The sequence below is a fragment of the Mus pahari genome, chromosome 18 (genome assembly GCF_900095145.1).
Source record: "Mus pahari chromosome 18, PAHARI_EIJ_v1.1, whole genome shotgun sequence".
Lineage (NCBI taxonomy): Eukaryota > Metazoa > Chordata > Mammalia > Rodentia > Muridae > Mus > Mus pahari.
In genome coordinates this window covers 23,245,524-23,267,555 of record NC_034607.1, presented here as the reverse complement: position 1 = coordinate 23,267,555, position 22,032 = coordinate 23,245,524, and the positions used below count along the sequence as shown (strand labels likewise).

General features: G+C 53.2%; 1 protein-coding gene across 1 annotated transcript in view; it reads right to left on the bottom strand.

Moving 5' to 3' along the window:
* The window catches only part of Tnfaip8l1 (TNF alpha induced protein 8 like 1), a 12,267-nt gene extending 6,433 nt beyond the window's left edge, over positions 1–5,834 (bottom strand). Inside the window, exon 1 of the mRNA XM_021218514.1 lies at positions 5,718–5,834. The gene's annotated coding sequence lies outside the window, so the exon portion shown is untranslated. The remainder of the gene's footprint in view (positions 1–5,717) is intronic.
* Positions 5,835–22,032: the final 16,198 nt, after the last annotated feature.

Sequence of the window (22,032 nt, the reverse complement as noted above, 5' to 3'; positions counted from 1 at the left end):
CCCAAGACTACCAGCCCAGAGATGGTCCCACCCACAAGGGGCCTTTCCCCCTTGATCACTAATTGAGAAAATGCCCCACAGCTGGATCTCATGGAGACATTTCCCCAACTAAAGCTCCTTTCTCTGTGATAACTCCAGCTGTGTCAAGTTGACACAAAACTAGCCAGTACAAGGCAGTACTGGGGGTGGAGCAACTCAAGCCTGTGGGTCTAAGACACGGGAGAGGAGAGTTTTCGAGGGGGCTAGCCAGGTCTCTCTTGGTCCTGGTGGGGTCTACAAAACACCTACCACTGGGTTTACACCTAGTGCTGAGAAAATGTCCGTGCAAGGACTAGTTCCTGAATACTCAGTGGGGTGTGAGGAACTCTTGAAAGGGAAGCCTGAAAAGATACAGGGGCCCCAATGACTGGAGGTTCAAACTGGGGTAACCCATATGTGCCCCCTTTTCAGCCCACCGAGACCACAGTGCAGAAATTCACCCGAACTTCCTAGCCCAGAGCTGAGATCTGACCTCTTACAGATCACCAAAACCAAGGGTCCATCAAGTGGCCTCAGAGATGGCTGAATGTGTAGAGTTTGCTGTCTAAGCAAGCACATCTCAAATCCCTGCCACCCACATGCAAACAGGTCTAACGGCAGCGCTGGAAAAGTGGAAATGGGGATTCCGGGGTTTCGGTGACCTGCCAGTCTAGCCCCCTTCACTGAGCCCCAGGTTCAGTGAGATCCTGCCTCACAGAACAAGGCAGAGAGCAACTGAGGAGGACACCTGAGCTTCAGCTCCATTCTCCACAGACACACACAGATGACCGAGGGGATGTGGCCATCAATGGTGGCCAGGATGGCCTCTGACAGCAGTGGATAGAGCTGGGTCTCACAAGACAACTCCTGTCACATCAAATTTCATTCAACAATCAGGTGTGATATATGCCACACTTTATGACATTTGCCCACAATCACCCTCTGGCTCTGCTTCAGGGGCTGGGCAACAAGTAGGACTTGCCTGGAGTACCCAAGCCCCGGGTTCCACCCTCAGTATCAGGCACACCAGGTGTCACAGATGACCTTTAATCCTCCCGCCTCTGCACTTGGCAGGCAGAGGCAGAAGGATGTCTCTGAGTTGGAGGCCAGCCTGGTCAACAGGGACATCCTGTACTCAAAATAAAAAGTCTGCACTGCTTTCTGAAGTCATTGCAAGTGCTAGGAGACATGCCCCCTCCCACCTGCTAATATACACACCCCAACCCCAATCCCCAATGGTTTGCTAACACACACACACACACACACACACACACACACACCGATACACATGCCACCCTGCTTGCTCACCATCCAGCTTACTTTTGTAAATAAAGTTTTACTGTCACACTCCACATGCACTAATTTGCATATCATGAAAATGGCTCTCCCTCTGAAGACCCAGAGGTGTATGGGGGCGGACAGTCCTTTGTGTCTTTCCACAACTGAAAATATTTCCTCTGACCCATCAGTCTGCCAGGCCCCATCTCCACAGGCTGGTCAGCCACAAAGTAATGAAGTCCAGACTGAGGGTCCTGGTTGGGTTCCCGTGGCAAACACAGCCCCCTTCAGCCACGGAGGTGACAAGAGAACTCTCAACCTGGGAAGGCCATTTTCTTTTCTTTTCTTTTCTTTTTTTAAGATTTATTTATTTTATGTATATGAGTATCTTTCTTTTGTTTTGTTTTGTTTGTTTTTCGAGACAGGGTTTCTCTGTATAGCCCTGGCTGTCCTGGAACTCACTCTGTAGCCCAGGCTGGTCTTGAACTCAGAAATCTACCTGCCTCTGCCTCCCAAGTGCTGGGATTAAAGGTGTGCGCCACCACACCCAGCTTGTTGCTATTTTCAAACACACCAGAAGAGGGCATCAGATTCCCATTGCAGATGGTTGTTAACCACCATGTGTTTGCTGGGAATTGAACTCTGGACCTCTGGAAGACTGCTGAGCCATCTCTCCAGCCTGGGAAGGTCATTTCCAACACACTCAAGAAAGGGCGGATAAACTCGGGTACAGACCACGGCACAAAGCAGCTAGATCCACTGGGTGATCTCTATGCTGGTGGCCACTAGTTTTTCTCATGTGTGTGCCACCACACCGGCCAGCTTCTTATTTATTATATGGTTTACATTCTGTTGCTATGGCATTGGGTAAATGTGCTTGCCACCAAACCCAATAACCTGAGTTACGTCCCTGAGACCCACACGGTGGAAGAGAACAATGATTCCCACAAGTTGTCCTCTGACCTCCACACACGCACCTTGGCTCTCTCTCACACACAGCAAATAAATGTAATAAATAATAAACACAACATGATTTACTTAGCTGGAAGCACTCACTCCTTGACTTTTAATCTGGGTTTAACAACCAGATGGCAAAATTCCCGAAACCCAGCGGCGGCTCGTGAGGCTCATGCCGCCTCCCACCCCTGGGCAGCCCCTGGCCTCATGAATTCTTTATGTCACCCGTGAAGTGCATTCACATCCATAATTGATGTCACCAAGCCCGCCATCCTCCATCTCCACCCGGGTTGACTATCCCAGGGGCGGCTGGACCACAGCCAGGGTCTGTCCCAGAGCAGTGGGACCGGCTGGGGGCTCCACCTCCACACAGCACCCTGAACAGCATGGCCCATCTACACCAGGCTTCTGGGAAATCAAGAAGGACACTGGGGAGCTCCCGAACAGCCAGGAGAATGGGAGGTGGCAGGCCTGTGAGGCAAAGTGGCCATGTACTGAAGCAATGAGTGTTGAGAGGGCCTATAATATCGCTCAGCACATAAAGGCACTTGCTGTCAAGTCTGACCAGGAAGAAGTGAGGACCCCAGCTGGTTGTCCTCTAAGCATTATACTCACAAAAAGGAATAAGTAAATATTTTAAAGAGACTGTCACAGAGCCAAAGAGAGTATGGATCTTTGATTCAGCTTCTACACTGTTTCTTTAGGAATGAGGTTTATGATAGGGTCTTAACACTGTAGCCCAGGCTACTGTTGGATTTACCATGATCCTCCTGGCCCAGCCTCTTAGGTGTGTCCCACCATGCCCAGCATCCACTCATGGTTTCTAACAAAAGGGAAATATGAAGGTTATCAGTGTGTGCATTCAACCCCAGGATGTATCGGCTTCCCCCATTCCAGGATTCCTGAAAGGCCAGAAGCCCCTGTGAGCACTGAGTTAGCTCCCCTTTCTGCCCTCAGCCCTCCATGGTCCCATCTCCTTCTGCAGCCACAGTGCCTCCTCCATTCACCTCTCGAACACCAGGCTCAGTCCTGCCCCCAGGACCTTTACACATGCTGAGCCCGCCACTTCCCCAGGTTGCTATGTGGCTGTTTTACCCTGGAACTCTCAGATCTCTCCATGAACACTCAGTTCCCCAGTACGCTCCTCTTCTTACAGTTACCATTATAATTCGGGACAGAGTCCAGCAACTGTGAGGCGGGAGATGGTGGGCACAGGGCCAGCTTCAGTCACTGCTGAGTGCTGGTGCCATTAGCTACCACACTTCACTTATCTCAGTGTTCAGGGACAGTTTATCAAACAACTAATTTCTCATGGTTATGACAAAAGGAGAAACCGAGTCAGGGGCCTGGGAGCTGACAGATATGCACAGAATAACACCGGGTTAGAACTGGGACTTGAATCCAGCCCTTACCTGGGAGCTCATCTCACTACAATCTTCCCCTGGGGTACACCCTAAAATTGGGGGGGGCGCTACTGATCTAGTCTGAGAATCTTGCAGAGCTGTGTACACAGTCAACCGGCCTTTGGTCAGGACTGCAGGAGCCCCCACCTGCACAGCACCCTCTGGAGGGTCCTTAATGACCTCTGCTGGTTTCCAGATGGGGAAAACACAGGGTTGGGGTTCAAAAAAAAAACCATGCAGGGGAGACACTGGGGTTCTTGGAGGAGTGAGATCACTGGGCCCCCGGATCAAGCCTCACTCTCTTTAAGTCTCCTCTAAGCCCTGAATGGCACCCGAATCAGTGGGTGGCATGCCTTCCTGTGGCCACGATTGTTTGGCCTGTATGCTGAGTCCCCTCATTCAGAATCAGATTTTTGTGAAGTGAGTCCTAGCTTGCCTAGGGCTTAGGGAGTAAACTGAGGGACATGTCTCTGTCTCTTTATGCCCTCAGGATCCACCACTTGCCCATCACAGGACTCGGAGCCCTGCCTCAAGTCTGGCTCAGCAAGCATGGGAAGCACAGGGCAGGTGTTCTGTGATGACTCTCTTTGTTCTGTTACATTGTACAGTCCCCATGGCTCCGCCCTCATCCCACCCAGTCACCCACATCCTAGGTGCGGCCCAGATCATGAACTTATTATGTTTTAAAGTTGGCGCTGCCTGTGTTGATCTGCCAGGGTTGTAGAGGGCTCAGCACGCACAAAGGTCCCGAGTGCAAGGACATTCCATGTGGAGAAGAGCCGGCCACTTTGAGGTCCCAGGACAGAAAAACAGGAAGTTTGGCACTCAAAGCCTACATTCCTGTCCTTCCTCTCTCTCTCCTCTCTCTCTCTCTCTCTCTCTCTCTCTCTCTCTCTCTCTCTCTCTCTCTCTCTCTCTCTCTCTCTCTCTCTCTCTCTCTCTCTCTCTCTCTCTCCCTCCCTTCCTCCCCCCTTTCCTCCCGCTTCTCTCGATTTCTTTCTTGTTTGGCTGTTGTTTGATACAGGATCTCCATACATAGTTATGGCTAGCCTGGAACTCACTTTGTAGACCTGGCCTCAAACTTACAGGCATCCACCTGCCTCTGATCTAAGCACTGGGTGAATGCCCTGGTTTATGTTGTGTTGGGGCTGGAACCCCAGCCTCTTGCTTACTAGGTGAGCACTCTATGCACTGGGCTACACCCTAGGTCCCCTTTGTTTTAGACACGGCCTCAGTGTGTAGCCCACCCTGGCTCAGCCTCTATTTTGTCTTTGTTTTTAGTCCCCCCAGAAGCCTCAGGGAGTCGTGAAACAACTGTCCCAAGTCAGACAGGGAAACTGAGGCTTATAATTAAGTTACTTGTTAAAGTGAGTCAGGTTTGTCTGAGCTGTGTCCTAACCCCAAGGAAGGTCTCCAGAGGTGTCACAGCCTGGAGCTCAGGAAGTGACCCAGAGGCCTGTTTCCAGTTTAGTGTTCCGCCCTGTCCCTCTCCAGACCCGATGCTCACAAGGGTGACAAACCAGAATCCCGTTCCCTTTCTGTCTCCATCTTCCTGGCCATCCACAGCCCATATTCTGGACCCCAGTTTATCCTTTGGGCGGCCACTGAAAGAGCCAGGAGGCTGCAGACCTGGATCAGGTCACCTGCCAATTATGTGACAGCCACTGTCCCAGTTCCCAGCTGGTAAAACTGAGTCCAAGCCCTCGGGCCACGGGAAGCTTGCAGTGCCAGTCCCAGTCAGGGTAACCCTGCTCAGGTGGGATTTCTGCATCAGCCAGAGAGCGCCACAGTGGGGTCCAGCCGGCTACCTCGGAGAATACCTAGACCATTCTGGAGTCAGGCTGCACACCTGTACAGGGCCAAGTCCATCAAGTCTTCTCTTAAGGACGAGTGTTAGGACTATTACAGTAGCCCAACAGCAACCTGCTCACAACACCCATGCTCCCACAGCCAGTAATAGGTATACAGAGGGAAACTGACGCGGGATATACAGAGGACGGTGTGGGTATAGGAGGGGACGGGAAGAACCCAGGATAGCCAGTGCAGGACCCCATCGCTCACCTGCTCCTCGGGATCTGTCAAGCCTTCAGTTTTCTGTAGGTGCCTCTGTGGGACCGGAGGCATTGGCCGCTGGATCTGAGCCCGGCCGCTGGCTAGGAGGCCACGCCCCCGAGAAAGGGCTCGCCCCCTCTAGTCGCTCACTGGCTCAACAAATGGCAGCGCACAGGCGGTGTACGAAGGAGCCAATGGCAGCAAGCCTCTGCCAGGAGGTGGGAGGCATGACGCGGGCGTGGGCGAGGGCGTGGTCTGCGGCCGGGGGATTCCTCCGGAATAGCGCTGCGCTGAGTGCCCAGGCGAGAGCGGTGCAAGGGATGCCGCGGCGGGAAAGTGTTGGAGGGAGGAGGAAGAAGACTGGGTCAGAGGAAAACGGGGGGTATGCATGCACCGCGCGACAGAGATCTGAAATGCCAAAGCGAAGAGATGCGCCTCCGAGACACCTGCACCCCTCTGGGCGGGCCTCAGTTTACCCACTAGGTAGTTAGAGTGCCACCTGGACTCCCATGACAAATGCACCCCACCATTTGCCTTGGGACACTCTTTGGGGTTCCTGAGTACTGCTGTGACTCTCTTTCAGTGAGTGTCTCTGGAGTAAGGAGGAATACTGTGATGTCCTCGCTGACAGAGGCCAGACACGGCCGGCAGCTGTGAAACCTGGAAAATCAGTCTGGGAGTGATTCCCACATCCCCAGTACCCCCAACCCATCCCCGACACCTCCACCTTACCCCAAACTCCACCCCAACTCTCTTATCACGGGTCTGCACTTCCTGCGCCTGGATGGCCCTGTCACAGCAAGGACACTGGAAAAACCTCTAAAACCTCTTCTGCCATCTCCCTCTTCAGGAAGCCTCTCCTCAGGTGTTTGCTGACTGCATCCTGACCTTCCTGGCATGAGCCTTATCACACAAAACTAAATCCAGGCTTTTGAGAGATATTAACTGATACCCAGAGAGGTTAAGTGACTTGCCCGGAGCAGCACAGACAGACCCAAGTGGCTTTCCTGATTTCAGATTGTCTGTGCTCTGGGCCAGGAACATAAGTTCAATAGCCATCCTGGCTCTGCGGGGTGCTGAGCATGGCCTCTAGCCACTCTATACCAGGAGCTCACCCTTGTGACAGCCACACACGACCCTAAACACAGCTCAGTATCAAAGATAGAGACCACAGCTCCAGATCTTCATACCCTGGATTTCAAAGTATGAGCCAGGGTAGCTGGTGTGTTTTTGAGGTGTGGGGGTGGGGTGGGGGTGGGGCGTGGGAGCAGGTGTCACTGAAGCAGGTTTTGGGGCTTCTGGTTGTTGAACACCTAGAGTCTAAGGAACCCACAGATATCATAGGTGTGATAAAGTGGGGCTCAAACTCAGCTGTGTGGGTTCAGGGCTCGAGCCTACCCCTCCCACTAGCCGAGAATCCCCTGGTGAGAGGCTGGGGCGTGGACAGGGTGGAGCCTCTGCCTAGAATTCCCCAGTGAAGCCTTGAGTGGGTTCTTGTGAGGATGTGGACTGTCTTCTCTGGCTCTGCCAGTGTCTCCCTCACCAGGTCCTCACAGAGTCTAGCAGAGGTGCTCTGGTGCACTTGAGCCTCTAGATCAAGTGGGCATGGGGGCATGGTGGGGGGGTAGAATGATTTCCTAGCATGCAGGAAACCCTAAGTCCATACCCAGCTTAGAAGCAGTAGTAAATAATAATAATAATAATAATAATAATAATAATAATAATAGCCAGGCAAGGTGGTGCATGCCTCTAATCCCAGCACTTGGGAGGCAGAGGCAGGCAGATTTCTGAGTTCAAGGCCAGCCTGGTCTACAGAGTGAGTTCCAGAACAGCCAAAGCTACACAGCGAAACCCTGTCTCGGAAAAACAATCATCATCATCATCATCATCATCATCAACAACAACAACAACAACTTACAAATTGTCCATAAGGATGAGGACACACACCACTAGGGCTATATGGAAAACAATTTGAAATTTCCGGAAGACCTCCATGGCCCCAGGGCATTCCCCACCTAGGTACACTCGAGTAGAAAGAATAGATTCTGACGTGAGTTTATGGCAATTTTAATTGAATTATTCACAGTAGTCAACCAATGGAAGTTGCCTGCGTGTCCATCACTGAAGAGATAGAGGAGATGAGGTATGGTGTCTAGAGAGAGAGGAGTATTACTCAGCCTGGAAGAGGGAGGTCATTCAGACACCGGCTCCCCATGATATCTAGTGATGTGAGCCATACTCACAAAGGACGCATCCCTCACAGTCCCACTTCCAGGCGTTCTCTGCATTGATCAGAGCCACAGAAACAGGAAATAGGGTGGTGGGTACCTGGGGCTGGGGAGCGGACAGGGCTAGTGTTGGATGGGAACAAAGCTACAGACCGCAGAGATCAATAAAGGCTAGGTGTTTAGGAGGGATCATCTTAGAACGAGAAAACAGAGATGAAAAGATTAGGTCATGTGATGGTCTGTATATGCTTAGCCCAGGAGCGGCACTCTTAGGAAGTTTGGTCTTGTTGTAGGAAATGTGTCACTGTGGGAATGGGCTTTGTGGGAGCCAGTCTTCTCCAGTCTGCCCTTGGATCAAGATGTAGAAGTCTCAGCTCTGCCCGCACCAGGCTTGCCTGGATGCTGCCATGCTTCCCGCCTTGATGATAATGGACTGAACCTCTGAGCCTGTAAAACAGACCCAATTGTCTGTTTTTGAAATTTCCAATTGTCCTTTATGAAAAGTTGCCTTGGTCATGGTGTCTCTTCTCAGCAATGGAGACCCTAACGAAGAAAACTCAGAAAGGAGCTGCACAAGAGCTGAGAGTTGCCCCCCAAGAAATCTCAGGTGTCTTGAGAGGTCTTTCTTGGGAGCTGGTCAGCGTTGCACAGATTCCAGCTGTGCCCAGCAGGAGGCGCGCTCTGCACGCCTCCCAGAGAATAAGCCCTCGATCCTGGCTCCGGATGCGAGGGAATCACAGGTCCATGTCACTCCAGACTCAACCCCACTCTGAGAGTCTGCATTGCCCCTCTCTCGGATGTATGACCCCGATCAAGCAACCTCTTTCCCTGGGCCTCTCATAGGGTCTGAATGGTGAGACCACCAAGTGTGGACAGGGTTGGGACCCTTGTGAGGCAGGGCTGCCAGGGTCCCCCCACGCTGGGACACCACATTGGGGTGCAGGCCCTGGTTCCCAGAGCTCCTTCTCTCCATCAGGCTGTGTGGATCTGTGAGTGACACCCACACACCACGATCAATCTGTCCCCAGGCACTGGGGGAGAGACTTCAAGGGAAGAAAGCACAGAGGGAGAGCTTTGCTGGACAACTCCCCTCCCCCCCCCTCAATGTGGGCCTGGCTGGGGAATTCCTAGGACTGTATATGGGGGTTCTGTTCCTTCTTTAGGATCAGAGGCTGGGTGTAGGGTCTGGGGCTGAGGCTGTCTGCCCAGCTTGCTGCACCACCAGCCAACAGAAGCCACCGTCAGTCGCCAGTCCCTAGGCTATGAACGTGTGGGAGGATAAAATGATAGCCGTGAGCCACAGTGGGTGTGCATGGCTGGGAATGCTGTCCAGGTTTCTGTCTCTGAGGGTGCTGACTCCCCACCACTTTGGACTGGGCAAGAGTCCTGCGACCTTAGGAACAGGGTTGGGGTGGGCTCAGTTTGGGGGAGTGTCCCACCCCCATGGTCAGGCACTGGGGCCCATCCCCAGCCAACAAATCCCTGTCATCAGGCTCTGGGGAGGCGCAGACAGGAGGATCAAGAGTTCAATGTCTCCAGTATACAGTGAAGCGGAGGCTAGCCTGGGCTACGTGAAATCCTATCTCAAAAAATAAGATAAAGCAAAATTTAAAGGATGTAGGCAAAGTTGTCAGCTCTGTGTATGTCTAATTCTTTCCTTCCTTCCTTCCTTCCTTCCTTCCTTCCTTCCTTCCTTCCTTCCTTCCTTCCTTCTTTTTTGACAGGGTCTTTGTAGCCCAGGCTGGCCTTATCTTGCTATGTAACTGAGGATGACCTTGAACTCCTGCTTCAACTCTCCAGTGCTGAGATGGGAAGCATGTGCCACCTCACCCACTATACCCCCTTTTATTCTGTGTATCCCGGTATGGCGTCAAAGTCATCATCCCCCTGTCTCAGCTTCTGAAATCAGACTGTGAGGGCACAGCTAACCTTACCCCTCCCCCGTGTCCCTGTTGACCTAAGCAGGGTTTGGCATACAGTAGGCACTCGCTAAATGTTCATCAACCAGTCAAATAAAGTTCGACTGTCCTGAATGAGCCCACACAGAAGGACGGTGTGTCGTCGCAGGCTGGAATTAATTCAAACTCAGAACCAGAGACCTCACCATGCCACTCTCCCCAGGACATGCCTGCACCTTTTCTTCCTTGTCACTATTACTATGTCCTCAGAGGTCCTGGGGTATCAGTGGCTCCCTTGGGAGAGCTCAGGGGGGCCTGGTGACCCTGGAGAGCTGCATACAGAGGCCCGGGTCCCAAGCTCACTCTGAGATCTCAGAAGGTACAAAGAAAGGGACGCACACGCCCTGCAGCCCTCACCCCCAGCAGCTGCCCTCATAGGTGACATCGCCCAGGCTGCACCTAGGCTGCTGCAGGTCTCATCTTCCCAGCTCACGGAGGTGTGTGAACAGCAGAACCACCTGATAAAGGGGTCACCCAGCAGCCCCACACCGCTTGGAATCTGGAGCAATACGCATTAGCTAATGTTTTGCCTCAGTCCCTGTGATGGAGTCCCTCCTTCCAGCAGGTAAAGAACATGAGTCAGGAGACGGTCTTCTCTTCCCCTGAGCTGGACCGCATCCTACACAGACCAGGTAGTGCTGCGTCTGTCCTATGCACCCTTGCAGTCTCCCTGCCATCACCACAGGCTCGGCTTCCTCCTCCCTCAAGATGGTCATAAGCATCTTTTCATCGCTGTTCACTGATGAACCAGCAGCGAGCTCCTGTCCAGGTGATGGAGAGAAGATCCTGGGGATTGTCTTCTCTTCCTGCTTTGGCCCAAAGAAAAACCTCTTTTGACCTAGTGGGTTTAGTCATGAAGAATTCTTCCTTTACTGGGCCTTAACATCCCCCTCCGTAAAACAGGTAACATTTCTCGAATGTCTGTCACCTTTCAAACGTCAAGGCTGTCCCAGGCTAGCCTCGGCTATGCCAGGCTGTGTCTCAAACAACAAAGGCCGAACTGGAAAGTACAGCTACAGGAAGGGTAGGCGTCCACGACATTGAGTGTAACAGGCGAAGAGACTATGCAACTACCCTTCGGAGGACTCTGTTCAACCGAGCAAGCTATATCCCTGAACTCTGCCCGGCCCCCTGGCTGGGGGATTCTAGGTGGGCTCCACTCCTAACCATGCTGCCAGCTCCTTGGGCAGCTTCTTTATTAGGGTAGAATCCGGGAGGTCTTTCTGTAGGAGGGGTTTTGATTTCTGAGAAAGGGTTCTCCTTTACAGTCCAGGTTGGTCTTGAATTCACAATTCTCCTGTCTCAGCTTCTTAGGGTCTCAGTTTCCTGGCCTGTCCACAGCACCCATTTGGAGGAGAGTTCGGTCCTGAGGTTCCGAAGGACTTGGCTCTGCCCATGCGTTCAACTGTTCATTGAGCATGGGAACAAGCATGTCCACTGGAGGTGACAATCCTGTACACAGATGTTCCTAACCCCGGTCACAGACCTGGGATGGGAACACTGAGCACCCCGGAAGTCCCCTGAGGGAACACCCCAAGGTGTGAGTGTGAGCCAGAGGCAGAGTGCTCACCTGTGCTTGGTTTCCTGCAGCGCCGTGCAGTCAATGGCTGCAGGCTCACTCACCCCAGGCTTCATGTGGACGGGCATCAGGAGCTGGGAGAATCTATGTATTAATGATGTGTCCCAGGTCCTGCCACCTAGGAGCCCAGAGGCCACTGCCATTTTCTGGCATCCCCAAGGGAAAAGACACCTGGATTAGTTCCAAGAGGTGCGGCTGTGAAACTTGGCAATTCTCTGCATCCTGTTTTTTGTTTGTTTGTTTTTAATATAACCCTGTGCACATGGACTCAGTACCAGGGGAAGAGAAGTTATAAAAACACAGTTCTATTCTGTGTTGATGGCAGTGGGTAGAGGAGCTGGGAGAGACTGAGAGAGAGGCTGAGTTGGGGGGGGCCTGCAGGCTCAGGGGGCTCCAGGACCTCAGACCTGGTGCCATGCTCTACCCTCCCCAGCAGCTCCATGTCACCTTCCCCTAAGCCCAGGGGAGCTCATGTCTGTCTGTCTGTCTGTCTGTCTGCCTTCCTGACCTGCCTCTCTGACAGCTCTGTCCCTATGCAGCTGTCACCAGGGTGGGCCTTCGTCCTTCAGACTGTGTTCCCATCGAGACAGGAGGTTGTGTTTCCCTCCCAGCCTTTGCTCTTCTGGCCTGCCTTAAATCCCGTAGAAAGGAAGAGTTCCCAGTGCTAAACAGAATCTGTCACCCCACACTCAGACACATGCTCCTTCCCTTCCTTCTCCCCTCAGCTTCCCCAAACCCCTGCCTCGATAAAACCCAATTGCAGAGGATTTTCCAGAGACCTCGGGAGGTGGGGGCTCTTGGGGGAATACTTCTAGCAGCCTCCTGCTTCCTGTTCAGAAGCCACCAGTTTTGAGGACCTTTGTCCCCCTGTGGAGAGAGAAGCTAAGGATAGTAACGGGAGAGGCACAAAGGACCGGTGTCAGCACCCAGGGGAATACTATGCTTCTGTTACAAATGAAAGAGGGGTTTTAGTAAGAGTGTCTGTTCATTGGTGAAGGTGTCTCTGCTCCTCCGGGAATCATTGGACCTCCCGAAGCCCAATATCTGTACATTCAACCTTCAATGCCCACACCAGCCAGGCAAGCCACTAGAGTAGGTCTGTAAGATGTGTCTGTTCCACACCAAACTCCTATCCCTCACCCCGCGATGTCCAGGCCACTGCTACCTTCTGTCACTCAGTGATTCATCCCATCTCCAACCTGGACCCAGATTCCCACTGCTCCCCCAAATGTGACCCACACTCCATTTCCTGATAGAGCTTTGAAACGGTGATGATGCTTCCACTCTCCTGTTCCAGAGCCTCACACAGCTCCACCTCCTGCCAGGCTCCCTGGTCCCTTTACAGCCACTGCCCTAGGGCACAGCTTGTGCAAGGGTCGTAGAGCAAGATGGAGCCTGTGTGGGGGAGCAGGCAGTATATATACCCTGTGGCTAGAGAGGAGTGGGAGCAGGGATGTGGGAAGGGAAAGGGGCAGAGTTTGCCTTTGACCTTTTAATGAAGTAAGTGTTAACTGGTCTTAGCCAGAGCCAGGGTAGGGAGTGGGAGATGGGGGATATGAGGGCTGGGCGTGAGGGGGTGTTGGGGCCTGGAGGACATTGAGGTTTCTCCTTTCCAACCTCTCCTGCAGGGACCTGTGCCTCTCTGATGCCATCAACTCACACTTTGGTTCCCTGACAGTGCTTGAAGCTCATCGATGACCAGAACCCCCCACACACACACAATCCCTAGTGGCTGCCCTGGGGCACCCTCTCCCCTTCTCTGTCCATTACTGGTCTTGGGAGCTGTATGTCTCATATGGAACCACAGACAGAGAAAATAAGGCTAAGATAGAATCTGTTGGAAGCCATGCAGCGAATTTGGTCTGTGACTCTCGAGGAGCTGGAGACTCAGATGCAGAGGGAGTGTGATCCGGGGAGTGCAGCAGCCCTATAGCCAAGAAACTATGTGTGTCCCAGAGCTTTAACCTCTAAACGCAACCTGCCCAACCTGCCCCGTCTCAGCTCAGGCCTGTGTGGATGGTGAGGACTCCAGTTTTCAAAACTGAAGTTCTGATGGCACAGCATATTATCTGTACCGCCTCCAGGTGAGGTCTGTGGCTCAAATCTCAAAGGGGCAGGTGAGGGTAGGGGAGAGGCCAGCTAGGGGCACCCCCAAGGGAAGGTGGGGGCCATCTGAGAGCCTCACATTCTCCACCCCTTTGCTGTGCATCTGCTGGCTTAAGGCCCCTTCCTCCCTCTTCAGAGCTTTCAAGAAAGCTGTTCCCAGTGTCTCTACTTCTGACCCTCGTGGAGTCCTCTGAAGACACTGTGGTAGCGCTGGGCCCTGGGTGACACCAGAAAATGTTTACCTTAGTGACAGATGGATGTCTACCTCACAAGCATCTGCAGCCTCCAGTGTCACTGGCATGAAAAGGAAATGCTCACAGATTTATATGGGTGTGAGGATGAATGTAGGGTCTTCTGAATGACTGGCCACCAACTGAGTCATGTCCCTGGTTCTTCTCTCAAGAGCCCACCCCAACACTTCCTCCTCCCGTCATTGCTGCCTGGATATTAAACCACTGCCCCGGTCACTTACAGAGGAGACTTGGAAAACTTCTGTTCTCTCTGTCCTTCACCGGAAGCCTGGGGGAACAGAGCTGAACAAGGCTGGTCAGAGGCCACTGCAATGCATACAGTTGGTGCCCAACACATGCACATTGCTTCTGAACTCTGAAGCGGCAGAGGCAGCCCTGGCCTGGCTTTACAGGCAGAGGCACTGAGATTCCGGCTCTGCACACTCTCTTTTACTCTGGTATCAGGACTAATTGATTGCCCAATCCCCATGAGGACTCTGTGCCTGAGGTCAGCAGCTGGCCCTGTGCCAGCAAGAGTGTGGGAGGGAAGCGGGCCGCAGGAGTGGAAACCTGGCTTGGAGATGGTTGCCAGCCAGCCTCATAGCCCCATTCACCATGGGGACTAGAGTCTTCATACTCCACCTGCTTCCCAGTCAGGACCACCTGCCTGCCTGCCTGGCCACACACACGCGCACACACGCGCACACACACACACACACACACACACACACATTCACACATACACACGCATGCATGGACACTCACACACACAAATACACACATGCATACACTTGTGGGCACACATGTATGTGCACACATGTAGAACCTACAGCTCCATGTAGGTAGGCTGAGGCTCAGCGTGCCCAGGCTCAGATACTAAAATACCACCAGTTATGGAACTGCTATTTGCCTGAGTGTAAAAGCCTTGGGTTTATAACACAGGCAATGAACAGCCTTTCTGTTGTCAACAGGTCACATAGATGAAGGAGGAACAATGTGACTACATCCTCAGATCTCTTGGGGGATAGGTCTAGTTGTGTAGCTCTGGACTTGATCATCAGGCATAGCCAGTACAGACAAATTGGAGAGCTGATAGAACAATAGAAAGATATATTGGATAAGGTCTTCCTGTATAGATCAGAATGGCCAGAACTCACTGAAATCCACCTTCCCTGCATCCTGCGTGCTGGGATTAAAGTGATGACTGGCTGGACCGATGTCTCAGTGGTTAGAGCACTGGCTGCTCCTACAGAGTACCTGAATTCAGTTCCCTGTACTCACAACAGATGGTTCATGGTGCCTGTAACTCCAGCTCCAGGGCATCTGAGGCCTTCTTCTGGCCTCCGTATGCACTTGTTTGTTGAGGTTCGGTCTTACTGTCTATTGTAATGTCAAGTGTGGGTCCCTAAGACCTGGAGTCTGCATGTAGACCTATGTGATCCTGCCCCCCAAGTTATTTTTGATTGATAAATAAAGATGCCAAGAGCCAATAGCTGGGCAGAAGAGACATAGGTGGGGTTTAGAGTTCTCAGGCTTGAGGGCAGAGGAGAACCAGGAGAACAAGGTGAAGAAGGAGAGAGAAGCCACCATGGGTTAGGTGATCCATAAAAACATGGCCCTGAGGGCTGGCTATATGGAGTTAAGAGCAGCCCAGATGGGACATAATACGTTTCTGACGCCCTCTTCTGGTGTGTCTGAAGACAGCTACAGTGAACTCACACCTCAGCAGCACAATCTGACCCCCATCATGTCTCAGAGGCCTGGTTCTGCAGGCTGTGGCTAAGCGGAGAGACTTAGAGAGAACTTGGCCAGGTCCCTGAGCCAGGCTTGCACCAGGGAAACAAATTTAGGATCTGAAAAAAGAAGTGACTAGGGGCTGCTGGAGACTTTGCTTAAGACTCAGTCCAGACAGCCTCTGTCTAGAAGAAACCACCCCACCTGAAGGCAGCATATGAGGCCTGTGCCAGCCTCAGTGTACCTCCTAGAGACACTACAGCAACCTAATGCCCCCTAAAGGGACCATAACTAAGACACTGGAACTCCCATCCATAAGAACATACACAGATACCCACACCCATCCATCTACCCGTCAATACATTTATCTACCCATCTGTCTATCTCACCCATCCACACATCCATCCACCCACCCATCCATCCATCCGTTTGTCTGTCTGTCCACCCCTCCCCTTGTGTCCATCTCCAACATGCCCAGTTCCCAGCCTCAGCACAGGTACTGATCGAAGCTCAACATCCCATTAACCATTTGCTGTTTCAAGGCTAAAAAGAACTGTCATTTAGACTCCAACCTGAAGTACTAACCCTACTTGTTACTCCCTTGTGTGAGCTGGGAGAAGGGACAGATTCCTTTGGGGTTTCATTTTGTGGATTATGTGATTATACAGATTTTCTATGTGTAGCCCAGGAGTGATGGTGTAGGGTCCTCATCATCTAGCTCTGTCGTGGTCCAAGTAGTGGAAATATAAGAGCTGGGACAGGTAAGGGATCCACTGTGTCACTCTCAGAAATGGGGTCTTCAAGCAGATGTCAGGAAGCTGTGTCTCTCCTGTCCCTGATTCATCCTGGAGGCCTGGGAGGCCCTGGAACCTCAGGTACCCAGTGCACAGCACAACCCTTGGCAAGAGTAGAAGAAGCAGGTGGTTAGGGGAGAATGCCCTGCCATGTGAGAGCTAGAGAACTCACTCCTCCATCACCACAATGGCCTGTCCAAATGGGGACAGTCGTAGCATGCATTTGAATGCTGGGGAAACTGAGGCAGAGAATCCAGGTGGCCTGGCGAGCTGTTCAGATGAAACACAGAGTCTAATACCCTCTAGAGCCCTTCATATCTCTGTGGCTCTTTTTTTTTTTTTTTTTTTTTGAGACATGGTTTCTCTGTATAGCCCTGGCTGTTCTGGAACTCACTTTGTAGACCAGGCTGGCCTCGAACTCAGAAATCTGCCTGCCTCTGCCTCCTAAGTGCTGGGATTAAAGTGCGCCACCACCGCCTGACTCTCTGTGACTTTCTTAGACAGAGTCTAGGGTAGTCCAGAGTGGTCTCAAACTCACTCTGCAGCTGGGGGGTAGTCTTGAATTTCTAATCCTCCTGCCTCTGCCTTCAGAGAGATGGGATGACAGGCTTGCAACACCTGTTGAGCTGGAGGATAGAACCTAGGGCTTTGTGGGAGCTGAATGACAGAGCTCTACCCCAGTCTAAACAGACTTTCTTGACCACGCCTCCTGTGGGAGTCCATTATACCATAGAGGAAAACCTAGGCTCAGAGCCTAATGGACTATCCCGTGAGAACGTGTTAGAGGTCAATGTCCAGCCAGAATCCCCCAAACGCGACTTCTTACTCCCTCAATATGCATGCAGCCCAGGCTGGCTTCCAACTCAATCCCCCTGCCTCTGGCTCCTTAGAGCTGTGATGACAAGCCTGTGCAACCTTTCCCACGCTTTGGTTTTCAGATCCATGAAATGGGTTGCGTTGCTGACTCCTTACAGTAGCGCTGAGCACAAGGCAACCCTGGAGAATGCACGAAGCTCTCAGAGCTGGGAACTCAGTGGGGATAGCTAGGCAGCGGGGAGGATTTCCACTGCCTCATCATCAACCTATCTGTAACCTGGGGCGCTCAGACCTTGCTCTGGCACCCCCTGCATGAGACATGCCCTCCCAGGCTGTCACCCCAGGTCGCCTCCAGCTTTCTGCCCCACCCCAGAAACAGCGCAGCCTCTGTGTCCAGGCTGTCTGTGAGCCAGCGTTGCCCAGAGACCGCGAGCAGCAGGCAGCCCCCACCTCGGGCTACAGGCCCCACCTCGCCCAACCTCCCTCCGGGACCCCGGGTTGGGGACAATGTGTCAGATCCGGAAGGAGGGGGAACTGGCGACACAAGGGGGCCTCAAGGGGCCTGGGAAAGGGCCCGGGGCTGATGAAAGAGGATGGAGGAGCCGGAGGAGCCCGGTCTGCCCCTCCTCCAGCTTGCGCGGGGACAGGTGTGGTGGGTGATCCGGCCGATCCTAATCGGAAGGAAAGTGGCACGGGACATGAGCTAAAAATAAGGCCACAGCTGACTCCCGCGGTGGAAAGGGGGAACGCACTGGGGAGACCCTGAAGCCCGGGACGTTGTCGCGTTTCTGTAAGGACACCGGGAGGGGTGACCCGGTTCACTAAGACTGCCGAGTCTCCAGCCAAAGCCTTGAAGCCCCCAGATAGATACCAGGCCTTCCCTCCAGCCCCCTTTCCAGCCCTGCTCCAAGTCTTACAACCCGACTCCAGATCCCCCAAACTCTGAGCCCCTCCCTCACTCCAGCCACTCCTCGGAACCCGTCTCCATCCTCGACCACACCGCCGGTACCCCCAGACCACGCCTCCTTAGCAGACCCGTCCCACGGGTCCTGCCTCCTGCTGCAGCCCCTCCCACCTCTCCCTTCAGCAGGTGACTATTTGGTGTCATGAACATTCGAAGTTTGGGGGCGTTCCTACAACACCGGTTCTGAAAAAAAAGCAAAACCCTTGTCTGCAGAAAGACTCCTTGACCTCATGCACAGGTCCCAGGAGACTCCAAAGTCCTTTCGGGTCACTTGGTGCCTCGCACTGGGATGGAGGATACATGGTCACCTGGCAGAACAGGTGCACCCGTGATGGAGCCCCTAGTGCGGGATGTAGGGATGGGGGCACATGGCAATTGAGGTCACTGCATGGAGGCCTAGACAGGCACATCGGGAAGTTGGTGGATCCCAGAAGTCTGAAGGAGCCAGAAGTCTGAAGAGCCCAGAAGGATGCAAGGTATCAGTGACTTGTAGAGAATAGGATGGCAAAGGGGCAGGAGGAATGCAGGTACCCGGTTCTGGATTTGCTGTGCATCTCTGGGCCTAAGACTCCAAGTGCAAGTTGGGGGTTCAACACAGTGTCCAGCCAAAGTGTCCACCCGGAGGCTGGGGAGCTGGCTCAGCTAGTGAAGTTCTGTGCAAATATGAGCACCCAGATATAGTCTCAGGTGAGGCGGAGCCTGGGATCTCAGCTCTGGAGGTAGACACAGCCCAGTACTTGCCTACATGTTGAGTCCCAAGCCAAGGAGAGAATAACATTCCTGATGACCATGCATAGGCACATGCACATACACTAGGTGCTCCATAAATGCTCCCCAAAGGTTGGTAACGGAGTTGACTTTCCAGGCATGACTAGAGATAAGAAGGGGGGGGCGGGGGGCAGATGTTCAAGGGGACTTGTGGCCTGTTTTTTTTGGCCAACACAAACCCTCCCCTGGCCCCTCCCCGGGGCCACCCAGCCCAGCAGCTGTCCCCCCTCATGTGTGGTGGCCTGTCAGACCAGAGCATCTGTTCCGGAACACCTGGTGCTCTGCTTCCAGGGATTTGGTAGTTACAAGTCCGCGGAAGTTCAGCTGCCGCAGCGGCTTAACCCTGGAGCCTGGAGCTAGCCAGGCCCTCAGAGGCCTGACGCCGCCACCGGCCCACTTGACCCCACAGAGAGCCTGACTTCACTCCCAAACCTGGCTCACAAGACTTCAGCTCAGCTCCTAGCCTTCAGGCCTGCCTGGCTGACTGACTTGGTCTCTGTGGTCACCCACTCTCATCGTAGTCAGAGGCTGGTAAGGGTAGGGCTCCCCGCTCCCTAATACAATCCTTCTCGTTGAAGCTGAGTTTTTCTAAACTGCAGGGACTGAGACAGAGGGAAGCACCCTCCTCCTGCCTCCAGTGCCCCAGTGCTGGGATCACAGAAGTGAGACACTATGGGTCATCCTCCTGCTGAGGAGCGAAGCCAGTTAGCTGTAGACATAGCCTCTGTGTTTGGTCTCTTGAGGCACGGTCTCACACTGAAGCTCACTTAACCTGGCCAGCCTCCTGCCTCCACATCCGAGCGCTGTGAACCTATGGCTGGCATGGCTTGAATCATCAAATTCCCCTCTAGAGACAAGTGAGGTCAAGGACATAGAGGTAAATCCCTTTTTTTATACATACAGGCCCAGAAAGGTTGTGCAATTGACCCAAAGTCAGGAGTAGCACGGGGACCCGCTGGGATCAACAACACGGTTTCTGGTGATGTCATCTTTTATGACGACATCAAAGGCTGATGTCACAGCCTGAAGAACTGGGCTAAACTGTGAAGCTAAGGGCTGGGGCAGGGTGCTGAGTAATTGGTCACCCAGCCTGTACAAGGCTCTGGGTTCCCTCCAAAGTCATGGTGATGCATGGCTGCCACGCCAGTACTGGGGGGCTGGAGACTGGAGGATCGGGATTCCAGGCCAGCTTTGGCTACATAGGGAGGCAGAGTACAACCTGAGGTCCTTAGAATCTGTTTACCAGGACCTACGAGAGGGCTCGGCAGATAAGGGGTCCCATGGCTTGAATTTAGGAGAGAACCCACTCCTTCCCAGGTTCTACCCCCTGATAGCTACATGCTGTGGCACACACACATGCACACATGCACACACAAGACATCATTAAAATAGTATGTGGAAGTCGCATTGTGAAAGAGGGAAGCGAGCCTGGCTCCCAGTCCCTCTCCTGAGCCTAAGGTCCGCCCCTGAGTGCACCTGGCCTCCTCCCCCATCTCCAGTCTCCTTTTCTCAGTGCAGCAGCTCCCAGAACCCTCCTCCTTCCCTCCTTCCGCAGCTGCCAAGATCCAGGTCAGCCTCTGAACGGTGGGGACATCAAACAGAATCTATAAATACAGCTTTGGAGGAGAGCCGCCTCCTGCCCCTCCCTGGCTTCGGGGCTCATCTCTGGCCTGGGCTCGCAGCTCACATCCCTGCCCCAGGGGATCACTACTGGAAGGCAGTGCCTCTGTTTCCCCCAAGAGCACATCTCTCCCCTCTGCTCTTCCTCCTCCTGCTGGGTATCTATGATGGGAGATCCTGCCTTGTGAAATCTTCAGTTTTCTGGAATCTTCTCTCAGGAACTTCAGTGCAGAGCTCTGAGCCTTCACCTTCCCACATCCCCTGCCCCGGGGCCTGTGCACAGCTGCATGGGGCTGGGGCCCCTGCCCCTTTGCTTGGGCAGAGCCTTCTGCCTGGAACACCTAGCTTCCCCACCCTCACCTGGGATTTCTCTAGACATTTGGTCTGAAGTGTCACCTCCTCAGACATGTCCCTATTGTCACATTAGCTGTCTTCTTTCTTCTTGGCCTTCAGAAGAAATAATTCTGACTAGTCTTTCTCTTATGTGCTGCATATTTCTCCCCAATCATGAGGCTCAGTTTCCTCATCTGCAAAATCATGTAGGTGTGTAGGCTCTTTCCCTCCTGTGGAAACTGCTGTTGCCTCTGGTTGCCTGTAATGGGTATGCTAATTGATGCAAAGTCTATGCAAATGAGTCACACAGGTTTATAGCCAGTCCCCCCAGTGCTTAGGGGACCCAGGGCCCACCGAGGCTCTGTGGGCAGCAGGCTAAGGTCCTTGGGGACCCATCTTGGTTATGGGGGTGACTGTGTGAGTGCTGAGGAGCTGGGCTTCTCCCCCTCATTCATACAAGCCCAGGATCTGCCCCAATGAGGGGTGAAATCTCCAGACTCCCTTGTAGGGGTATGGGTGGAGCCTGGAATGTGGGCAAGATTTGCCCCCACCCCACTGTACAAAGTGTGACCCCACTTCCCATCTGGTCCTAGTGTGTGCTAAAACCTTCTAGACCAAGAACAAGCCAGCCCAGGGTGATGGAGTTGGACTTTCCTCTCAGGCACTTGGTGGAGGCCTTAGTGGAGACAGGCCCAAGAGGAATTAGAGTGTCCTGCCCCAGACTGCTTGGTGACCTGCTTTCCGGCCCCTCATGCTCTTCACCCTTTCCCGCTATGCTCCACCATTCTGTCTCAGACTCCTCTTGCCCCGGGGCCTTCATAGTCACATTCTCTCAGTTCTTTTTGGTCTCTACTTGTTTGTTCCCTCAGTGAGACCTGCTGGAACCACCCCCCTAAGGTTTCCCCTCTCATCCTCTTCCCTCCTTTAGTGTCTGTCCCTGCTGTGCAACACAGACCAGGATAGACCTCACTTTTCTTCTTCTCCTCTGTCTCCCTGGAATGATAGGACCCTGAAGAGGGAGAGCTTTTGCCCCATGGGTTTTTGTTTGCTTGTTTTGTTTTGAGACAGGGTTTCTCTGTGGAGCTCTGACTGTCCTGGAACTCACTTTGTAGACCAGGCTGGCTTCGAACTCAGAAATCCACCTGCCTCTGCCTCCTGAGTGCTGGGATTAAAGGCGTGCACCACCATGCCCGG